The sequence below is a fragment of the Leucopleurus acutus genome, assembly GCF_964270905.1.
Source record: "Leucopleurus acutus genome assembly, chromosome: 5".
NCBI classification, from domain to species: domain Eukaryota; kingdom Metazoa; phylum Chordata; class Mammalia; order Artiodactyla; family Delphinidae; genus Leucopleurus; species Leucopleurus acutus.
In genome coordinates, this window is record NC_139147.1 from 74,425,946 (window position 1) to 74,445,353 (window position 19,408).

The 19,408-nt window shown below is 43.7% G+C and overlaps 1 pseudogene across 1 annotated transcript; it reads right to left on the reverse strand.

Moving 5' to 3' along the window:
* Positions 1 to 6,753: 6,753 nt before the first annotated feature.
* LOC309961758 (zinc finger CCHC domain-containing protein 9-like) lies at positions 6,754 to 7,490 on the reverse strand (annotated as a pseudogene). The gene has a single exon. The product of its transcript is annotated as a zinc finger CCHC domain-containing protein 9-like (transcript).
* Positions 7,491 to 19,408: the final 11,918 nt, after the last annotated feature.

Genomic DNA, 19,408 nt, shown 5'->3' on the forward strand with positions numbered 1-19,408 from the left:
GGCAATAAATTATAATGAATGAAAATTTAAAATAGCATTTCTTTAACTTTTAATGGTGTACTTTGCTTATTTTCAAGTGCCGCTAACAGCTCTGTTTCTTGACGTCCCTCAAGAAGAACCCATCTGAGATGCTGAGCTAACAATAGTGAATTTTATTCCTTTACAATATTCCTAAAGAAAGTGGATTGAGGAGATGCGTTTGAACTCCCTCAACTCTAAAATTCCTGAAGTCTATCAGTGAAAAAAGGCTGATGGAAGATTTTAAAACGGAGTGAAAGAAAAACTATCACCGTGGCGAACGACCCATCTGTCTATCCCATCCATCCAACCCATTCTGCTTAGTGCTCTCTTTCCCTCCTTTGGCAGACCTGAACCTTACATCTGTTCCAGAAACAATGACATACACACATTGGCTCACCCAAGGCAGACTCATATCAGTGTATGCCAGAGTATCTGGAAATGGTTGATCAAAAACACTCTCAGTAACGGGTAGTCCAACAGGAGACACTAAACTGGATAAAAGTGAAAGATGGGGGATTATTTCCTCAAGAGAACCAAATATTCTAAAAGTTTGAACTCACTTTTAAACAAAACCGTCTCAGACTTTCATCCCTAAATGTGTTGCAATTTACACTCAGGCTGGAGGATGGAAGGGTGTCTCACCAAGTAATTGTTTCCAGTAAAGGTCATTTTCGGCCTCTCAAATCACGACTCTCGTATGTCACATTGCACAGGTATTTTTCACAGCTCACCGAGTCTGATGGTTCTGAGGGTATTTAAGACTGCTGCAGAGAGGAGCCCAGGGCCATGGCGATTAGTGGGCTTCTGTAGGAAGCACAGTGGAAGGGACAATGGGCCAATTACCAGCAAAGCCTGTGGTCTCCCTTGGAGAGGTTAAGGAGAGCACATGGCCTTTGAGCCAGCGTGTCATCTGTCCTGGGGCTTAATCAAGTTATCATATCACCCCAGTGTCTCCAGGCCTCCATCCTTCGATTTGAATGAGGACAAAAATTTGCAGACAAATTTCTAGCAGCAGGAAGTTGGTGCTCTCCTGCGAGGCTGGATGAAAAGCACCTGTAACCTTGTCGGCCTTGTCCAGCTCCTGCTGGGAGCCGCTTCAGGCTACAGCCTGTTGGCTTCTGAGCCTGCCTGTCAGCAGGAGCTGAGGCTGGGGCTGGGGGAGGGGGCGCGGGGAGTGGATGCCATTATGTGTTTCAAAAGAATGCCCTGGAGCTGGCCGGCTGTGGCCAGTACAGCACAATGTGGCTAGCTACCGTGAATGTGTAGGTGGACACTCTCCCCTTCCTTTTGATATTGGCCTGGAGTCATACTTAGGGTAAGACGGGGGCTGACATGCAACAACCCTCATGATGGCATAAAGGGAATACTTGTGTTTCTCCCTCTCTCTAGCGAGAGTGAGAAGCAGGGAGCTTTCCAGAATGCCATCAAGGCCAGCCAGATTTCTGCTCCTCTCTGAGCTGCTGTTTCCCCCTTTGTGAAATTCAGGGATGTTGTAAATTTCATCTCATCTGCAGGGTGGAAGGGAGAGGGGGTTTGGTGTGGTAGGTTGAGCATTCATGGGGGGTTATGAGACCTGTGTTCCAGGCCTAGCTCTACCACGTGTGGGGAGCTGGCTCAGCCTCTTTTTGTTGTAGTTATTTCATTTGTAAGAGGGGGATAATGATCCAGGCCGTTAGCTACTTAACAGCTTATGAGTCAATGCGATGATAGATCAGTGAATGAAAAAACTTTAAAACCACTTTACTGGTGCCTTTACAGCCCTTCCAGCATCGGTGCTCTATGACTCGGTGTCACAAAGAGGGATTGGAGGAGAGGAGTTATTAATTAGCATTAATATAAGAGCAGTCCATCCTGAGAATAAGTTGATCACTGACTGTGAATGTCATAGTCCTTAGCAGGAAAAGCCAGAAGATGGGAACTTCTTTTTTTTGTTTTTTTTTTGTGGTATGCGGGCCTCTCACTGTTGTGGCCTCAGGCTCCGGACGCGCAGGCTCAGCGGCCATGGCCCACGGGCCCAGCCGCTCCGCGGCATGTGGGATCCTCCCGATCCGGGGCACGAACCCGCGTCCCCTGCATCGGCAGGCGGACTCTCAACCACTGCGCCACCAGGGAAGCCCCAGAAGATGGGAACTTTAACACTCTGTGGGACTGGTTGTTCTGATCAAAATCAACTTTTCTCAAGTCTACAGGAAATTGGACTTCTTGACATTTTGATGAAAGGCTTGTACCCTAAAAACAGTGGATGGAGACCTGGCCAATAAATTACTTCTTCCCCTGCTCTTTAGATGGTGTTCACATTCTGTAGCCACTTTGTGACAGGGGACATCAACCTTAACCCATGGCAGCTCCAGCCTGTTTCCTCACCTATGAAGTGGGGTGCGTTTTCTCTGCCCCTCTAACTTATGGGAGCGTTGGGAGACTCCACTGGTTAACAGGTGAGAAAGTGCTTTGTAAATAAAGAGTAAGGTGCTAGGTAGGTTTGCACTGTACGTGCGTGTGCACACACACGGAAAGGACTATTAGTGCCCATTTAGCTGGAGCTTAAATGAACACGTTGCAGAAATATCGTGGCCTTGTGGACCTCAGTACATGGACCCAGTATCATGGGTGATCTGGCTCAGAAGAGGATTCTTCATTCAGAGCTAACACCCGGCTGCTCTCTCCGAATGAACAGCACTGGAGTGCCCTGCTTGATCTCGCCTCCTGAGGGGGTGGCCCTGTGGACATAGGCAGGTCTGGGGTACTGTTGCCCGAGCACAGCGATGAGCAGACAGCCAAAATGTAAAATACAGACCGAGTGCTCTTCATTCTTTACTTTCTCACTTGCCTCCCCCTAAGCCCCTGGTCCACCAAAATACCCATGACTCCCTCAAACAGCACAGTGAGGTCCTGCCCCACAATTTTGCATCTGCCACTTCCCCTGCCACCGTCTCTCCACCTTCTCTGCTTATTAAGTCTGTCTCATCCTTAAAGGTCCTATGCAGTGTCCTCCTTTGAGGACTTTGAGGACACTTTGAGGACACAGTCCTCTAGCTCCTAACCCAGTCAGAACTGACTGCGCGCCCCCATCCCCACCTTGGAACTTTGTCCTGCACTTTGCCCCACAATGCGGGTTTTGTATTAGTATTCATTGTGCACACACCTCTCTCCCTGCTTACTCTGTGAGCTTCTCAGGGGCAGAAACTAAGTCTGATTCCTCTTGGTGGCCCAGTCCCTAGTACTGCCACTGGTGCATAGCAGTAATTTATGCATTAAATATTGCATTGCATTTATCCTGCCAACAGTGAGAGGCCCACGTACCGCAAAAACAAACAAAGTTACCCAGAGCTGTATTTAATTTCTTTTGCCTCACTGTCGCGGCCTCTCCCGTTGCAGAGCACAGGCTCCGGACGCGCAGGCTCAGCGGCCATGGCTCACAGGCCCAGCCGCTCCACGGCATGTGGGATCTTCCCGGACCGGGGCACGAACCCGTGTCCCCTGCATCGGCAGGCGGACTCTCAACCACTGCGCCACCAGGGAAGCCCATAGAATTTTATATAAATGAAATGATACAGTACGTTGTCTTTTGTATTTAACTTTTTTCACTCACTGTCAAGTTTTTGAGATTCATCCATGTCGTTGCATGTATCAGTATTTTGTTTCTTTTTATTGCCTAGCAGTATATCATAGGATAGCTACAAATCGTTTGTCCATTCACGCATTGATGAACATTTGCATTGTTTTCAGATTTGGTCTATTAAGAATATGTGGCTATGAATAATGTTGCTATAAACATTTGCATACAAGTCTTTGTGTGAATATATTTTCATTTCTCTTGGGTAAATACCTAGGAGTGAAATTGCTGTGTTGTATGCTGGTTATACCTTTAACTTTTTTTTTTTTTTTTTTTTTTTGGCGGTACGCGGGCCTCTCACCGCCGCAGCCCCTCCCATTGCGGAGCACAGGCTCTGGACGCACAGGCCCAGCGGCCATGGCCCACGGGCCCAGCCGTCCGAGGCATGTGGGATCCTCCCGGACCGGGGCACGAACCCGCGTCCCCTGCATCGGCAGGCGGACTCTCAACCACTGCGCCACCAGGGAAGCCCCCTAAGTATTTTTATACTGTTTGTAAGTGGAATTGTTTTTTTAATTTCCCAGTTGTTCATTGCTTATATGTAGAAATACAATAGCTATTTTATTAAACTTTTTACTTTGAAATAATGTAGCTTCACAGGAAGTTACAAAGGTAGTACAGAGGACCCATGTACCCTTCACCCAGTTTCCCCCAGTGGTTATAGTGCAATATTAAAACCAGGAATTTGACATTGGCACAGTGGGTGTGTATCATTATCATATGTATATATTCATGTAACAACCACCACAATTGAGATACAGAAATAGTCCATCACCACAAAGATCTCCCTGTCCTACTGCTTTATAATCACACCCATCCCCCTCTCCCACCATCCCTAAACTTTGGCAACCACTAATCTGTTTTCTATCACAATAATTTTATTATTTCAAGAATGTTGTAAACTGGAATCATACAGTATGTGGCATTTTGAGCTTGGCTTTTTTCATTCAGCATATGCCCTTGAGATCAATCCAAATGGTTGCATGTATCAACATATCATTCATTTTTTTTAAGAACATTGTTTTTATTTATTTATTTATTTATTTATTTATTTATTTATTTATTTATGGCTGCATTGGGTCTTTGTTGCTGTGCATGGGCTTTCTCTAGTTGCAGCCAGTGGGGGCTACTCTTTGTTGCGGTGTGCGGGCTTCTCATTGTGGTGGCTTCTCTTGTTGCAGAGCACAGGCTCTAGGCGCGTAGGCTTCAATAGTTGCAGCATGTGAGCTCAGTAGTAGCGGCACTCGGGCCCTAGAGCGCGCAGGTTTCATTAGTTGTGGTGCGCCAGCTCAGTAGTTGTGGCCCACGGGCTTAGTTGCTCTGCGGCATGTGGGATCTTCCAGCATGTGGGATCTTCCAGGACCAGGGATCGACCCCATGTCCCCTGCATTGGCAGGCAGATTCTTAAGCACTGCGCCACCAGGGAAGCCCATATCATTCATTTTTATTGCTGAGCAGTATTCTATATTATGTATACACCACTGTTTGTTTGAACATTCACCTACTGAGAGAGATTTTGGTTGTTTTCAATTTTGGGATGTTACAAATAAAGTGGCTAAGAAAAATCATGTATAGGCTTTTGTGTTGACGTAGGTTTTAATTTCCCTGGGATGTATGCCTATAAGTACAGTTGCTATGAGGTATGGTAAGTGTGTGTTTAGGTTTTAAAGAAACTGCCAATCTGTTTTCTAGAGTGGCTCTAACATTTTACATTCCCACCAGACATGTATGAAAGATCCAGTTTCTCTGCATCCTTGCCAGTATTGTGACTATTTTGAAAATTTTAGGTCTAATAGGTACATAGTGATAGTTCATCGTGATCTTATTTTTCATCTCTCTAATGGCTAGTGATGTTTAACATTTTTTCATATGCTTATTTGCATCCCTAAGTCTTCTTTAGTACAATGTCTCTTCATGTCTTTTGCCCATTCCCTAACTGGATTGTTTGTTTTTTTCACTGTGGAGTTTTGAGAGTTTTAAAATATATTCTAGATATAAGTTCTTTTTCCAGATATGTGGTTTGCAAATGTTTTCTCCCAGTCTATGCTTCTCTTTTCATACTTTTAAGAGGATCTTCTGCAGAGCAAAAGCTTTTAATTTTGATTAAGTCCAATTTATCAATTTTTTATGTTACGGGTGATGCTTTTGGTCTAAGAACTTTTTACCAAGCCCTAGGTCTTGAAATTTTTCTTCTGTGTTATTATCTAAAAGTTTTATGGTGTTATGTTTTACATTTAAATCTATGGTCCATTTAAAGTTAATTGTAAAAGGTGTGAAGTTTAGGTTCTTTATTTTTTTTACCCTCGAATATCCATTTGCTGTAGCACCGTTTGTTAAAAAGACTATTCTCCCATTGAATTGCTTTTGCAACTTTGTTAAAAATCAGTTGGCCCTACTTGTGTGGGCCTATTTCTGGGTTCTGTATTCTGTTCCACTGATCTATGGATCTATCCCTCTTGATTACTGTAGCCATATAATAAGTCTTAAAGATCAGGTAGAATAATTTCTCTCACTTTATTCTTTTTCAAAATTGTTTTAGTTATTCCACTTCCTTTGCTTTTCTATGTAAATTTTAGAATAAGCTTGTCCATGTCTTCAAAAAGTCTTGCTGGGATTTTTTTTTTTTTTTTAAATAGCAAGTTTTTGTTAAATATTTTAAAAATACAGATTTTGTGGCAATTATAAATTAATTTCTAATATGATAATAAATTGATACTTTGAACCAAGAAAACAATATAACCAAAAATTCATTTCCTAATGCAAAGCAGGTACCCTATGTTTAGGGATAGTTCATATTAATGCATAATTTTGTTTTTAGAAAAAGATGATTGTTACAGTCAGGTATATAACCACTTAGTTACACATAAGCTCTATTGGTTAAAAATATATTCTTTTAGAAAATCCATTTTAAACATATTATACTTTTTTTCAGTGATTTCCTCCAAACTATGGTAGAAGTGTGCCTTGATGGACAGAACTCAGGAACTGGTTTGACCACACCTAGGTTATACTGATATCTACAATATAGGACTCCAAGGGAGAGTCCAGCTCCAACTTTTGAAGTAGGCCCAGTTCTGAATGTTTAACAATGAGGTGCTAACAGACGATAGTACTAATCATCAAAAATTAACAACTTTAGGTATCTTTGTTTCGGGTTTCTGTGGTTTAGGCACATCCAAAATTTCTTCACGGTCCGCACTCATTCCCTTTGCCCAGCGACCAGCTGTGACCATTCGATCTGAATTCTGACCATCTTTCTTAAAACGTTCCACAGAGCCACAAAGTCTGCAGCAGCCACCATCAGCATAGAGTCCTTTGGGATCATCAGGACAAGATCTGCACAGATGTCCCATTTCCCCACAAACAAAACATTTTACAAAAGGAAATTCACCAAAAGCTAGGTCTACTTTAGCCTTGCACTTGGTTATTTCATGCTCTGTGCATCCACACCGGTAACATATTCCATTGCCTGTTTCTTGATTCTCAAGGGCAGCTGGGCAATCTGCAATCCCATGGCCAGGTTTTCTACAATGGAAACATACCATTGCATTTTTCTTTGCTGCTTGTCTTTTTAATCGTCTTCCTTCCTGGCGACTGTCTTTCTTTAAAGCAACTGCAATTTCTTCCCTGACGTCCTGACTGTCTGTTGCTATCATCTCCCCATTGTGAACCATCTGTGAGTTTGTCTTAGATATTCCATGAATCCATTCACATCTTCATTTAAATATTCCTTTTTCTTTTTATTCTTTTTGTGTTTTGCTTGGGGTGCATCATTTTTAAGGGACAGACTATTGGCTTCAAGTTGTTTCCTCTTTGGTAGGTTTTGGCTTTTCCCCTCAAAGGACCCCGTCTTCATGTCCTCCCATGATGTTGCAGGGAAGGGTCTTTTGTTCTGTGTGGTAGTAACTCGTGTCCACCTGGTTCATCTGCTTCATCAGATGTTTATCAGTCTGCTAGTGTTGGAGGGTCTCCTGCAGAGGCATGAGGTGGCTGTGGCTCATCGTGGGGACAAGGACACTGGCAGCAGAAGTTCTGGGAAGTACTCCTTGGCATGAGCCCTCCCAGAGTCCACCATTAGCTCCACCAAGGAGCCGGGTAGGCTCCAGTGTTGGGTCGCCTCAGGCCAAACAACCAACTGTCTTGCTGGGATTTTGATAGAAAATATATTTTACCTGTGTATCGATTTGGGGAGAATTAACATATTTTATGTTGAGTCTTCCTATCCATGAGTGTAGTATATCTCTCCATTTACTTAGATTTTCTTTGATTTCTTTCATCAGCATTTTGAAATTTTCAGCATGTAAGTGTTGTACATGTTTTGTTAGACGTACACCTAAGGGGTTTTTTTAGTGATTATAAATGGTTTTATATTTTAAATTTCAGTGTCTCTGTCCTCATTGCTAGTATACAGAAATACAATTGATTTTTGAATGTTTATCTTGTATCCTACAATCTTGCTGATTTCACTTATTACTTCTAAGAATTTTTTTTTGTAGATTTCTTAGACTTTGTAATAATATACAATCATGTCATTTGCAGAGAAGGAGACTTCTGTTTTTTCCTTTTCAATCTGTATGCCTTTTATTTCCTTTTCTTGCCTCATTGCCCTGACTAGACCTTCCAGTACTATGCTGGATAGCAGTGGTGAGAGTGGACATTTTTGCATTGTTCCGGGTCTTAGAAGAAAAGTATTCAGTCTCTCAACATTAAGTATCATGTTAGCTGTAGGTTAAAAAAAAAAAAAAAAAAAATCTTTCTTACCAAGTTGAGGAGGTTCACCTCTATTCCTATTTTTTGGAGAGTTTTTTAAAACATGAATTTTGTCAAATACTTTTTCTACATTTATTGACATGATCAAATGTTTTTCTCATTTACTTTAGTAATATGGTACATTACATTGACTGAATTTTTAATTTAAACCAGTATTGCACTCCTGTGTTAAATCTACATGGTTGTGAAGTATTATCCTTTAAAATATGTCGTTAGATTTTGTATCTAAAATTTTGGTTTTTGTGCCTGTGTTCACGAGGGATATTGGTCTGCAGTTTTCTTTCTTTCTCTTTCTTCGAAGAGATCACATTTCTTTGCCTGGTTTTGGTGTCAAGGTAATACTGGTCTCCTAAAATAGATTGAAATGTATTCTCTCTTCCTCCATTTTCTGAAGTTTATGTAGGATTGGAATTTTTTCTTTTTTAAATACTTGGAAAATATACCAGTGAAGCTGTCTGGGTCTGAAATTTTCTAAGGGAAAAGTTTTTATTTACAAGTTCAATTTCTTTCAGTGATATGAGGCTATTCAAATTTTTTACTTTCTTTTGAGTCAGTTTTGGTAATTTCTGTCTTACAATGAATTTATGCAGTTTATCTAACTTGTCAAATACATTGGCATAAAGTTATTGATAATAAACCCCGTTAGCCTTTTGATGTCTGTACTAATGTTACCTCTTTTTTTTTCTGATACTGACCATTTATATCTTCTCTTTGTTTCTTTTTTATTATTATTATTTATTTTGGCTGCACGGGGTCTCAGTTGCGGCAGGCAGGATCTTTGCTGCGGCATGCAAACTCTCAGCTGTGGCATACATGCGGGATCTAGTTCCCCGACCAGGGATCAAACCTGCCCTCCCCACCCCCGCGTTGGAGTCCTACCCACTGGACCACCAGGGACGTCCCTCTCTTTGTTTCTTTATCAGCTTAGCTAGGAGTTAATTTTATTGATCTCTTTAGAAAACCAGTTTTCATTTCATTGATTTTTCTCAATTGTTTGTCCATTTTGTATTTTATTGATTTTTGCTCTTATCTTTATTATTTCCTTCCTTAGACAGCTGACCTATGAACAGCACAGGTTTGTACTGTGTGGGTCCATTTATATGTGTGTATTTTTCACTAGTGAATACTGCAGTGCTGCATGAACCTGGATTGGTTGATTCTGTGGTTGCAGAACCACAGATATGGAGGAACTGAATATATATTGGGGGGGGGGGCTACTAAAAGGTATGTGTGGATTGTCTGCTGCAGGGGGATTGGTACTCCTAGCCCCCACATTGTTCAGGGGTCAACTGTACTTAATCTGGGTTTCACTGCTCTTCTTTTATAATTTATAAGAAACCTAGCTTACTGATTTTAGGTATTTATTCTTTTCTAATATAAGCATTTAAAACTATTCATTTTCTGTAAGCACTAATTTAGTGCATGCCACTTATTTTAATATAGTCTATTTTAATTTTCATTTCTTTAAAACTTTTATATTTCCCTTGTGATTTATTTTTTGACCTATGGATTCTTTTAAAATGTGTCATTTAGGGCTTCCCCGGTGGCACAGTGGTTGAGAGTCCGCCTGCTGAGGCAGGGGACACGGGTTCGTGCCCCGGTCCGGGAAGATCCCACATGCCCCGGAGCGGCTGGGTCCGTGAGCCATGGCCACTGAGCCTGCGCGTCCGGAGCCTGTGCTCCGCAAAGGGAGAGGCCACAACAGTGAGAGGCCCGCGTACCGCAAATAAATAAATAAAAATAAAATGTGTCATTTAATTTTCAAATATTTGGCATTTTCCTAGATATCTTGTTATTGGTTTCTAATTAAACCCTCTGTGGTCGGAGAACACAGCTTGTATAATTTCAGTCTTTTAAAATTTGCAGAGACTTGTTTGTGTCTCAGCATATCATGATTCCTAATGATCCCCATGTAGACTTGAATATGTATTCTTGCAGTTGTTGGATATAGCATTTTACAGATATCAGGTCAGAGTGGTTGAAATTGTTCAGATTTTCTATGTCTTTGTTGATTATATTTATCTAATTGTTCTATCTCTTGCTGAGAGTGGATGTTAAAACCTCCAACTATGATCATGGAATTATCTATTTCTCCCTTTGATTCTGTTAATTTTTACCATGCATTTTTTTTTTTTTTTTTTTTTTTTTTTTGCGGTACGCGGGCCTCTCACTGTTGTGGCCTCTCCCGTTGCGGAGCACAGGTTCCGGACACACAGGCCCAGCGGCCATGGCTCACGGGACCAACCGCTCCGTGGCATGTGGGATCTTCCTGGACCGGGGCATGAACCCGCGTCCCCTGCATCGGCAGGCGGACTCTCAACCACTACGCCACCAGGGAAGCCCTACCACGCATATTTTGAAGTTTTATTATGAGGTACATGTATACTTAAGATTTTCAAGTCTTCTTGTCAAATTGATCCTTCATCATCATGAAATGTCTCTTTTTATTTCTTTAATTTCTTTGTCTCAATATCTATTTTTTAATTAATTTTTTATTGGACTATAGTTGCTTTGATATCTGTTTTATCTGATATTAATAGACTCCTCACACTTTCTTATGGTTATTGTTTGCATGGCATATGTATTCTTTTCAACCATCCATTTACTTTCAGCCTATCTTTGTCTTTATATTTAAAGTATGTATATATTTTTATAAACAGCATATAGTTGGGTCTTGCTTTTATTTTCATCCAATGTGACCAACTATGCCTTTTACTTAGATTGTTTTGTCCATTAATTCTTAATGTAATTATTAATATGGTTAGGGTTGGGCCTATGACTTTGTTTTCTCCTTGCCCCTACTGGGTTGTTTTCCTCCTTGCCTGCCTTTTATTGGATTATTTGGATAACTTTAGAATTCCATTTTAATTTATATATTGACTTTTAGCTATAATTCTTAAATTTTTTTCCCATGGTCTCTCTAAGAACTGTATGTAATGTATCCTTTTTTTAAAAAGAGATTTCCCTTTTTAAAAAAAATTAATTAATTAATTAATTTATGGCTGCATTGGGTCTTCGTTGCTGTGCGTGGGCTTCTCATTGTGGTGGCTTCTCCTGTTGCGGAGCACGGGCTCCAGGCACGCGGGCCTCAGCAGCCGTGGCTCGAAAGCTCTAGAGCTCAGGCTCAGTAGTTGTGGCGCATGGGCCCAGCTGCTCCGAGGCACGTGGGACCCTCCCGGACCAGGGCTCGACCCCGTGTCCCTTGCATTGGCAGGCGGATTCTTAACCACTGCACCACCAGGGAAGCCCTGTAATGTATCCTTAACTTTTCACGGTCTATTATAGTTAGTGCTTCACACAAAATGGAGAAAATTTGCAACCTTATAATTTCATACCCTTCTATTCCTTATGCCTTAGTTATTACGTGTATTACCTCTACATATGTTATAAACCAACAAGGCAGTGATACAGTTTTGTTTTAAACAGTCACATATATTGTAAAGAAATTAAGAGGAAAAAAAGTAGAGTTTTGTATTTATCCAGATATTTTCCATTTCTAATGTTTCCTTTCTGAGGATTTGAGTTCCTATTTGGTATCATTTTTTTTTCAGTCTGGAAAACTTCCTTAGCATTTCCTGTAGTGCAACTCTGTTGGTAAAAAATGTGCTTAGTTTTCTTTTATCTGAAAATTATTTCTCTTTGATTCTTGAAGATTTTTACTGGATCATGCATACTGGGTTGACAGGATTTCTTTGTGTTTTCAATTTTAGCACTTAGAATGTTGTTCTCCTCTCTTCTGGACTTCATAATTTCTGATGAGATATCAGTTCTTAATTGGATTGCTGTTCTCCTGCATATAATATGACATTTTCTCCTGCTTCTTTCAAGATTTTCTCTTTTAACATTTGACTATGGTGTGACTTAATGAGATTTTGTTTATAGACATAACGAAACATACTGTTTGTCATTCATTGAACATCCTGAGCCTATAAATTTATGTCTTTCACAATATTTGAGAAAAATTTGGCTGTTGATTTCTTCCATTATTTTTTCTGGCCCATTCTCCCTGTCTTCTTCTTTTATGACTACATGTATTGAGGCTCTGCTAGGTTATATTTATAGTCTCACTCTTTTTTCTTTTTGTTCTTTAAATTGGATAATTTCTATGTTTCACCTTCAAGTTTACTTCTCTTTTCTCTGCCACCTCCATCCTGTTGTTTAATTCACCTAGTGATTTAAAAAATTTTTTAGATATTGTATTTTTCAATTCTAGAATTTCCATTTTTTATTTTCATTTCTTTGTTGAGGTTTCTTATGTATTCTTTCATTGTGAGCATGTTTTCTTTTATTCATTGAAGATAGTTATAATACATGCAAACAATTTCTTGTCTGCTAATTACAACATCTGTGTCATCTTACATTTGTCCCAGTTGATGGATGTTCTTTGAGCTTGATGATGTGTTCTATTTTCCTGGTTCTGTGTGTGTTAAGTAATTTTGGATAATATTCTGGACATTATGTGTGTGAAGTTGTATAGATTCTGGAGTTTAGTAATTTTCTCTGATGGATGTTAATTCTTTTGTTTTATCAGGCAGTTATCTTGGTTGAATTCAAACTGTAAACTCTGTTTCTTAAGCAGCAATGACGATATCAGTTCAGATCTTTCTCCAATAGCTCAGCTGCTTTGCATCTTCTCTGTGTATGTATAGTTCAAGGTTTAGACAGAGATGTGGACAGATGACTTTTGGGATCTTCCTTCTGCTTCTTTCCCTTTAAAGCTTTACCCTGTTCTCTTCACTATCACGGTTTCATTGGCTTCAAGGCCAGAAAAAAAATTTTTGTCCACCAGCACCTACCCTCCTCCCTCCCTACACCACCCTGCATGCTGTACCAACTGCACGTGGTCTCAACTAAAAGCTGCAAATACGGGAATTTGCTCTGCAGAGTATAGACTCTGCATCGTATTCTATCTGCTTTTTTTCACTTTTGTTCATTGGGTATGATATTACTCAAGCATTATGGGAAGTGCAAGTTGACTGTATTTAACTTAATCACCAGAAAAGGAATGGTACATTTCTTAACAAATTTGAAGAATGGAAACATTTCAGGGATTTCAGGATTGGAAAGAGCTTGCCAGGCCTGACACAGTGAGCCCTAAATAATGCCCCAGGGATGAATCTTCTCCCCAAATCCCACTCTGCTGGATTACCCTCAGTGATAGAATGCTCACTACCTCATAAAGTAGCCCACTCCACTTTAGATGGTTCTGATGACCGTTTGAAATATTTTCCTTTGATATGCTCAAAACGTCTTCATTTCAGCTTTCACTCCTAGTTCCAGTCCCAACCCTCACGGCCACACAGAACGAGCCCAATCCCCCTTTCCTACAAATGTCACTGAACTATCAGTAGGGGATGCAGCCTCAGGTCCTCCAACCAGTCTTTGAAGTGTGGGATTTCTAGTCCTCTCATGGTTCTGACCTCCTTTCCTTGAGCAGGGTCCTGGACCTACATAGCTTCCTTAAAATGTGATGTCCAGAGAAGACCCAACACTTGGGGCAAGGCTTGGGCAGCCTAGAGTCCCCCTTCTTTCCACAAGGCAGCTGAGGTTCCTGTTGGTGTATTCCAGTCATGTCGTACGTAATTGGCTCTTATTAAGCTGGTGCTCAGTGAGCAACCCTGGGCCCGTTTTCATCTTTCCCTGCATAGAAGCACACATCACATTTCTCCAGCCAGCCTCGCAAAGCTGCCTTCTAAGGAGTACAGCATCAGGCCTCAGAGGATTTGCCGCCATCAGAGACCTGTCCTGCCCTGAGACGTCCCCTCACCCTCAGGGCATCAAGCCTGGAAAGTGCTTGGAATCAGATGCCTCAAGGCCCTTAAATCTGTCTGCATTTCTGGTCTATAATTTTAAGAAAAATTAGTCTGCATCTTGTGATGGCTTATATTCAAGTCAGGGTCCACACAGCCACTGCAGAGCAAGATACTGTATACAATCCTATAATCTGGAAAAATGATTTCTATATGACCTCATTAGATCCATGGAATAGCCAGAGTAACTGTATGAAATGGGCACAGGAAAATGTATTATTCCCATTTGACAGATGAGGAAACTGAGGTTGCAGGTTGGCTCCAGGCTGCCAGGACTAGGGACAAAGGATAGTCAAAACCAATGGAACACGGGCTTCCCTGGTGGCGCAGTGGTTGAGAGTCCGCCTGCCGATGCAGGAGACACGGGTTCGTGCCCCGGTCCGGGAGGATCCCACATGCCGCGGAGCGGCTGGGCCCGTGAGCCATGGCCGCTGAGCCTGCGCGTCCGGAGCCTGTGCTCCGCAACGGGAGAGGCCACAACAGTGAGAGGCCCATGTACCGCAAAAAACAAAAACAAAAACAAAAAAAACCAATGGAAAACTCTATCGCAAAATATTTTTCTCAGCATCTCAGAGGCTTCAGGCTTCCAGTCAAATTCATGTCTGAGCCATTCTCTGGGTAGAAAGTTTTTTCTCAGGGCATTTTGGGAACAGATGATCTAAGCGAATCCCCCCTTCCTGTGCCCTCACCCCCAACCCCAAGGGGTGTGGTACAGGGTGCACAGTAACAGGGAGAAGAGAGTCTCTAGGCTGCTTTCCAAGAAATTGCTTCTGGAATCATTTGCCTCCAGCCCCCAACAAAAGCTCAGGTATGGAAGCTTGGCGCGCCTCTGACCTTTCACATCCCAGAGCCAAGCTGCGGGGAGGAGGGGCTGCCGCACAAAAGGGTCTGAGGAGTGACCGGCCTGCCTCAGCTCCCCGCTGTCCCCCACAATGGGGCCCGAGGCCCTGGCCGCCTCTAGAGGCCAGAGAAAAGGGCCGAGATAATGACAGGCCCAGCTACCGCTGCTCTCTTCAGAGAAATGAGAAGAGGGAGGAGGCCAAACCTCCCAGATAATAAAGAAGTAACAAATGGGGAATAAAAGCTTATGGAAGACATCTTAACCCAGGGATGAAAAAAATGTCAACATCTGTGAGGCTTTCTGCACCAGCAGACCCAGCCCTAATGAAAACCCTCGAAGAGCCATTCACTGGAGCAGAGGCGAAAAGGCTACATTTTTCTGTGGGGGCGTCGAGGGGGTTTCAGGGGCCGGACGAGGCTGCCCGCTTTCCCTTTCGGCTGCTGCGGAACCAAGCGCTAATGTTCATCTTCAGCTTTATTAGGGAACCAGGGGCGGGAGGAGAATGCAGTGGCCGGACCACCTTTATCCTGACGTCTGTGAGGTGGGTGGATTTAGGAGCAGGCGAGATGTCTGCACGCTGAGGCCAGGAAGAAAGCCAGAGGAATTAGAGAAAATGCTGTTTAACAAGAGTCTCCTTTGACCGGGGCCTTTCGGAAGGATGTGGCTCCAGGAAAGTAATCCTCTTAGCACAGACTTCTGTGTGTGTACAAAACAGGGAAATCGAATCTGAATGTCCTCATTGCATTTGCTAAAATACCTAATGAAAACACAAAGATGCCTTATCCCGATCTTCACCCTTCCTTCAGAAGACGGGGAGTGGCAGATGTTTGCTTATAAAGCTGATTTTAAAAATTCAGACTGGGAATTTGGGCTGGGGGAGAAGCTGCGCCTCCTCTCTTCCCAAAGGGTGTGGGTTTGCAGAATTTCGAGCCTTCGTATCTTCCCTTGAGGTTTTCAATACCCTCCTCCCTTGTGCCTTTGAGGCACGAGGTGTGATTTTATTTCTTTGGTTTGTGTTCTGTGTTCACCATTGGAATGTGTCTCCAGAGGCTTCAATGAGAAAAATCTCAAATCCTGGCCAACCTTTGCAGCTTCCTGAGGAGAGTGGGAAAACTGGGAAGAGAAATGTGCCCCCAAATTTGTGCTTGCTTTGCAGTCGGAAAATGTTGTATCCTGGCCAGAGAGCACCAAGGTGGTCCTCACCACACCCACACCCACACCCAAAGGTATGCATTCCCCTTCCCACACACATACACATACACACACATGCACATAAGAACCCATGCCACTCACTGCCATGTACTCATACAGACATACACCCTTTCAGTTATAACTACACATACAACGCAACCCCTCCCAAATACCCACACACACACTTCCAGTGTGAACTGTTTTAGCTAGCCTTACGGATAAACATCTTCCTTACCCATCACCTTAGCACACAGGTTTTTAGACTAAATGCTTCAATTATGATTTAGCTCCAAAAGGAAACAAGACATAAGTAAGGTTAAGTCAAATGTTTTCAGGATTGCCCATGAGGGCTTTACACTAAGTTAAATTGGGGTGTATACTTTTTTTTTTTTTTTCTGCGGTACGTGGGCCTCTCACTGTTGTGGCCTCTCCCATTGCGGAGCACAGGCTCCGGACGCGCAGGCTCAGCGGCCATGGCCCACAGGCCCAGCGGCTCCGCGGCATGTAGGATCTTCCCAGACCGGGGCACGAACCCGTGTCCCCTGCATCGGCAGGCGGACTCTCAACCACTGCGCCACCAGGGAAGCCCGGGGTGTATACTTTTATTTTTTCTTTGATAGGGGGCTGTTTGTTAGGGGCTATTTAAAATTCAAAACTACTGTTTGCTGTTGGGACGCAAAAGGGATGGAGGTGCAGGGGGCAGCCACAGAGGGGCTGATTATGGCCCCAGGTCTGGTCCAAGCTGTCCACCTGTGGGTCGGCACTGTGCTCTACGGGTGGCTCTAGGTCTGGTGCCAGCTCTTCGTCTGCGGGTCAGCAGATGTCCAGGGCAGGTAGTCAGCTCCCAGGCTCTCAACATATTCAAGTAGTGCCCCAAGAACCCTCTGTCATCTGTCGTAGTGAATTGGGGAGCGATTCCCATGCCCGGCGTGCCGTTGAACTGGGTGAACTCTGATGTCTTTTGTAATCCTAATATTGATAAGCATATGTTATTTATGAGGACTAATTATGTCCTAGTCACTGTTCTAAGGGCCTTAATTGATTATCTCATTTAATTTTCACAGCGCTATGGTATAGACTATCTTATACCAATTTTGTAGATAAGGAAACCAGCCTGGAGACGTTAGTAATGATAGAACCAATATTCAAACCCGCTAAGCTTAGGCTATTGACCTCACACTACAACGAGGCCCTTTAAGAGAATTTGACTCTGGGGCTTCCCTGGTGGCACAGTGGTTGGGAGTCTGCCTGCCGATGCAGGGAACACGGGTTTGTGCCCCGATCCGGGAAGATCCCACATGCCGCGGAGCGGTTGGGCCCGTGAGCCATGGCCGCTGAGCCTGCGCGTCCGGAGCCTGTGCTCCGCAACGGGAGAGGCCACAACAGTGAGAGGCCCGCGTACCGCAAAAAAAAAAAAAAAAAAAGAGACAATTTGATTCTGAATGAGTGTCTACTCCCTTCTTTTCCTGGTCTGTAGGAGGGCATTGACTCTGTTCCTCCTGGTTCATCCCTATGCTGCATCATCTCTCCTTCCCATTCCTTTGGAGGAATGAGGGAAACCTGGCGAGTCCCTGCCAGCCTGTCCCTGCTGTGGGCTGGGGAGGATTCCACACTCAGCCACCGGGTTCCAGACCATCAAGGGGGTCAGACATCCTGCATTACCCGCACCTGGCAGCGGCGTTATGGGAGCACACAGCAGGTGCTCTGTCCACTGGCCAACAGCATCTTTCAGCAGCTGTGCTAAGGCACTGTGTTCACTGACAAGGCTCATAGCCCTCCTGACCTGTGCATCCCTCTGAGGGTCCTCTCTCCTGAGAACACAGCCCACCAGGAGAAAGGTCAGCAGACACCTCTGATCCTCTTATGTCCAACATGCCTGATGCTCTGCGGTGGGGAGTGGGGAACGGGGTGGTGGGGGACCAGAGTCACCGCCCCAGAAACTGTAGGGATCGTTGGATCTAACTCCCTATGGTAGTTCTGAAGCTGTGTCCACAGTTCTCTGATATGACTCCCCTCAAGAGGCAGAGCTCAGTTACCTCTTCCTGAGTGTGGACTGGACTTAGTGACCAGCCCACTAGAGAGTAGAATATGGCAGAACTGATGGCTGTCACTCCCAAGATTAGGTTATAAAAAGATGGTCGCTTCTGTCTTGGGTTCTCCATCTGTCTCTGTCTCCATCCCTGTCTCTTGAATCACTTGCTCTGAGGAAAGTCAGCTGCTAGGGTGTGAGGCAATCAGAGGAGAGGCCCACAGACTGAGAAACCGAGGCCTGACAGCAGTTGTGTGGGTGAACTTGGAAATGGTCTTCTGAGGCCACCAGCTGCCGTGGGAGCCAGCCTGGAAGCAACTCTTCCCTCAGCCGAGCCTCTACTGACTGCTGCCCTGGTGGGCATCTTGACTGCAGCCTTGGGAGGGACCATGAGGCCAGATTCCTGACCCACCGTGAAACCGTGGAGAAACCAGGAGATTGCGTCTGGTGTGTGAAACCCCTACCCTGGGGTCACTGTGTCACATTGCTCTCTCTCACTGTGCAGCTGGGAGAACTGAGGCCCTGCTGGGGAAGTCACCGACCCGTTTTCACAAATGACGAGTTGGTTCTTGAAACGAACTTAAATATTTTGACTTCTTGTCTAGTGTTCTTTCCACTACATCAGGCTTCCTTTTGCTCCCGTTTCCCACTAACGGACGGGAAGAATTGAACCTGGCAAAGCCCTGCCAGCCTGTGAGCTCAGGTCTTTATGTTCTGAGTGGTGTGGCCACAGCAGGGGATGCCCCAGTGGCCTAGGGTTTGGTGGGGACAGAGGATCACCTCTGGCGCCGTTTGAGAGTATAACAGCCCCTACCTCTGCCCCCCTTCCTAGGGCTCACATTTGGCTGATGTGGGAAGCCCAACCCATGCCTATGAATTTTGAATTTAATACAGAACTTACCACCCAGAAATGACTGTGTGAAGTAAGTGTAATTTGCCTGTGTTTATTTTTTTTTTATTATGAACTTAAGCAAAGTTTATGGAAAGAAAAGGAACCTGATGGTCAGGAGACGTGCTATTTTACATGTCTCTATATTCTCTCTGTTAGTGTTCTTTGCACAGCTGTAATGGCCCGTGCACACTATTTAGAGTTTTGTCTTCCTCACTCAGCAAGTGTCCTTTGTGCCCCAGGC